Genomic DNA, 4460 nt, shown 5'->3' on the forward strand with positions numbered 1-4460 from the left:
AAGTTAAGATAGATATTAGAATCGGTATGATACTTAGTTTTCCGATACCGATCGCAATCACATTCGCTTGTATCGCAACTTTTGCAGTTGTCATAAAGTCCATCATTATTAACCTTTTTATTAATTAAATCTTGTTTTTTTCTTCAGTTGTAGTAGAACTGAGATGCAATAATGATGATTTCTGAGTTAAGAACTTTCAATGAAACAATATATATCCTTCAATGGTTAATAATCCTTCGCTTTTATCATTATGTGTAATATGTCTTACAATCAGAATTACTACGCAAATTGATTATTCTATTGGATTTTTTTGAAGTTATTTTGATCCTATTTTAGATCATTCTTTTACCATTTTTTACCATATATTTTTCAAATATTCGACACTATTCAATAACTACGTTTTCATCGATTTACTGTTTTACTCTTCGTAGGCTTCCATAACACATCAGTAACACGCTGACAAAGTAAAATCTGAAATACAGAAATTCGACAAATTATGAACCTTTGTAAGTATTTTTTGTAAAATATTTTCATCTAAGTAAGGTACTACTTTTCTTTACTACGCATTTTAAATTTAACGTTGTCGAAAACACCCTTTTCTCGTATTTTTGAATTTTTCGAATTTAAAAAATTCTTTATTCTTCCAAATTTAAAAAATCCAATATACAAAATTTAGTATTTAGTATGAACGTTATATAACGTTATCATTCATTTTGATAACATATAACAAACATCATTGTGACTTATTTAAATGAATAAGTAAAATATAAATGATATATTTCTTAATGTGTATCCGGTAATGAAAAAATATCCCTTATTATCGTTTGCAAGAAATTTAATTAAACAAAGATGAAAAATATCATTATCTGTGAGGATGTTTAATTTGTAAATGAGAAGTAATGTATATGTCGACTATTAATTATCCGAAATATTCGAGCAATGTATATATCAACCATTCCATTATCATATCACATTATCTTGTAAGAATTAAGAAGAACATTAAGATAGTCCGTTATTTCGTAAGAGTTAAAAAAAAAGTCGTTACTTTTAGAATTAAGGAATTATTGATCAGGGCTGTGAATTAATGTTTCAACATTATCAGAACTATAGTAAATGTTTTTTAAAGATATTTTTTACAGAATCATATATTTGTAGCGGTATAGCTGAGACATGTTTGTTACGTGTAATGCCGAATATTATTCTTCGCGAGTATTATTTTGTGCAATGTTCTTTGATATTGATTTTGATATTGAAATGCATTTACGGACTAACGAAATACATGACTTTATGTTTGGTTGAAAATAAATGCAAAGACATTAGTCCTGATTTTTTTGAGAATCATCCTGTTACATTTTCATATTCATTTATGAATTTATCAGCTAACTGAAATAAGAAACCTACATGTAACATATTTTATCCTCTTATTTCATTATTTGTTCAGGAACTTTTTATTGCGGTAATTTTTAATCTACATATTACCAAATTTAAAATATTATCAAAAATTCGTAAAGTTTATGTTTGGTATATTAAACTATCTCAGTATATTTTCTAATCATTTCTGTCCGTATTTTCAATTCCTGGTTTATAATTTTTTACTATTTTTTTTAAGTATGTTCTCTATTATTTTCAAAAAATTTATTTTACACTTCTGACACTGATACAAATTTATATGTTTGACTGTTTATATATTCGTCGGACTCTTTTCACTTTTCTTATTAGGAGGACTAAATTAAAGAATTTTACAAATTTTATCTAATTCAAATCTCTATTTAATTAAATTTATATTTATTTATATTACTTATATTTAATTAAAAATACATTTATTTGAATTTATTTAATTTATTTGAACTATAGGGAAATTTTATGAGATATTTGTGAAATAATATCGAAATAAAAAATTTTGCTATAATTTATATGAGGAACGAATGATCTATTTCGGTATATGTAGGTATATATAGTGCATATAAATTTTATACAAAAAACAAGAAAAAAAGATGAAAACCGTTTTATAAAATTAATCATTTATATTCCTCAATAGATATCACAAAATAATTCTGAAAGTCTGATAAGTTAAAGTCGAGTAGTTACTAAAGCGAATGATAAATCATTTTGACCCTCTGATTTTTGCTAAACATAGGTAAATGTACTTTAAATAAATATTCTTGAACTTGACAGATTCACTGCTGAGATTTAATTGTTTAGAGCAAATGTCATAAATTTTATATTTTTGATAGCGATGTCAGTATGAACAAATAGGAGATAAATTTAGAACTATAGTAAATAATAATATTTTTATCTCTCAGATTCTAAGTCCTCAAAAAAGTTACGAGATTTCCGCAAGAAGTGGAATTACATGGAAATGTGGAATATATTTTCTTGTTTTGTTCATTCCAAATTATTTTGATTTATTTTATTTTAAACACACCGTAAATGATTATCAATAAAATAATCTATAATAATAAAATATTGTATGAATTTCATGGGACTTTCTTCTAAAATGTTCGTAATATCTGCACGTATTCAAATTTACTCTTTACATTATTTGAATATAATCAGCGTGAAACATCGTCAAAATGCTATTAGCTAAATGTCACTTCTCTGTAAATTCAGTTGGATATGTTTCTTATCGACATCCAGTGATATATTGCAAGCTAGTGATTTAAATGCAAAACGTTCTTTATTTATATAAAAAAATTTCTGTACTTTTGTACTTACTTTTGTAACTTTTTGTAATTGCTTAAAAAAGTGTTTCATTATAAGTAAAATTTGAAGAAGTTTTTTCATTATAAGCACATTCAAGTTTAAGTTATTTGATATATTTTCTTGTTAAAATTATTTAATGTATTTGTAACGAATTTAGAAAATAGCAAAAAAAATTTTGTACAAAAGGACATAACTTTAAGGACATTTTTCAGACGTCCTTTATCAATGAAAACAAATAACAAAGAAATAAAATTAGATTTAGAAGGAAATATGGATAAATATCGACGAATTTTTTGAATTATCTGATTTGAATGTTTCCGTATCAGTTAGAAAATTTAAAACCTAACTTGTGAGTACATAGTTAGAGGTAGTAAACGTCATACAATATAATCTCAGAAAGTCGATGGCTTCTTTGATTTTTTAAAGTTAACATTAAGTGATAGTTGGTGTAATTTTGTATAATGGAATCGACGGTTTCTTATTTTTCTCAAAAAGAAATACTCACTTGAATTAAATGTCTGAGTTATGAAGTAAAAATCTGTGATACAAAGATCAATTAGAAATTAGAATACAATTCGAATGCTTACCTAAAATATCTTCCTTAGAAAAAAATATTACTATTTCTACTATTTTTCAAAATAATAAATCATTTAAACACTCTTCATCCGCAACAATAAATCAATTAATTTCAAAAATAATATTTATTAGTAGAGTATCTTATATGTTCCGTTTGGATAGTTCACTATACGAGACAAAACGGTAGACTAAAGCTAGCAATACGGAGATGGAACATATAAATGTTCATTATCACCTTGATGAAACAGAACGACTGCGCAGCGATCTTAAAATCTATCAAGGTCAATTTATTACAGTGATTTTTAATATTCAATTATACGAATTTTAGGACAATTCTATGGAAAAACTTTAAAAATAAATTAAATAGTAATAATAAATTAAAATAGTTAAAATAAATTTTATAAAAGAAGATTATAATAAGTATAGCTTTTTTTTTTATATGATATGGATCCATGTAAATCTTGTAAGTTACTAATTAATTTTCATCATTCAGATAAACATAAAATTCTTTTTAAGCAATAAATTCACTTTTACAGTTACTTTCGAAATCACTGAGCACATATATCCGCATTTTTGCGTATCGATCATTTCTCACTCTTTGTTCTTTATCTATTTTATCGGGAATAAATTAGTTTCATACTACATAAGAACATCTGTTAATACAGTGTAAATCTGCAAAACAATGAAATATAAATACGTATTTTACTTTTTACTTGATGGAATCTAAAATAAAGCAATCAACATTCGCTAATAATCATAATATACACAAAATGCATGATATACATTAAATTGATATACATTATTTTTACGGTGTTTTATGAAGTGTGTCATCGTAAAAGATGATAAAATTATGCATTTAACGTATATTGTATGAATTTTATATTATAAATTCATACAATAAAAAGTATATAACTAAAAGCATATCTACAATTCTAAAAAATCTTTTTTTTCTATCTACTATTTATTAGTATATAAACTAATGAAAATATTTTCTACTTCATTTTTAACATAATAATATTTTATGTCTCAAAAATTTTCTACGAAATAGACGAAAACTTGAAACTACTCCAATGAAATTTTGAAAATTTATCTTAAGACATAATATCTATATAATCCTACATAATATTACTTATATTTATACTAAACCCCAATACCAGAAACCTATTTGAATATTTTTAATC

General features: G+C 24.3%; 1 protein-coding gene across 1 annotated transcript in view; it reads left to right on the forward strand.

The window, feature by feature from the left end:
• The window catches only part of LOC122628030 (flotillin-2), a 99890-nt gene that overhangs the window by 58650 nt on the left and 36780 nt on the right, over positions 1–4460 (forward strand). The gene's annotated exons all lie outside the window — the stretch shown is intronic.

The sequence above is a fragment of the Vespula pensylvanica genome, chromosome 3 (genome assembly GCF_014466175.1).
Source record: "Vespula pensylvanica isolate Volc-1 chromosome 3, ASM1446617v1, whole genome shotgun sequence".
NCBI classification, from domain to species: domain Eukaryota; kingdom Metazoa; phylum Arthropoda; class Insecta; order Hymenoptera; family Vespidae; genus Vespula; species Vespula pensylvanica.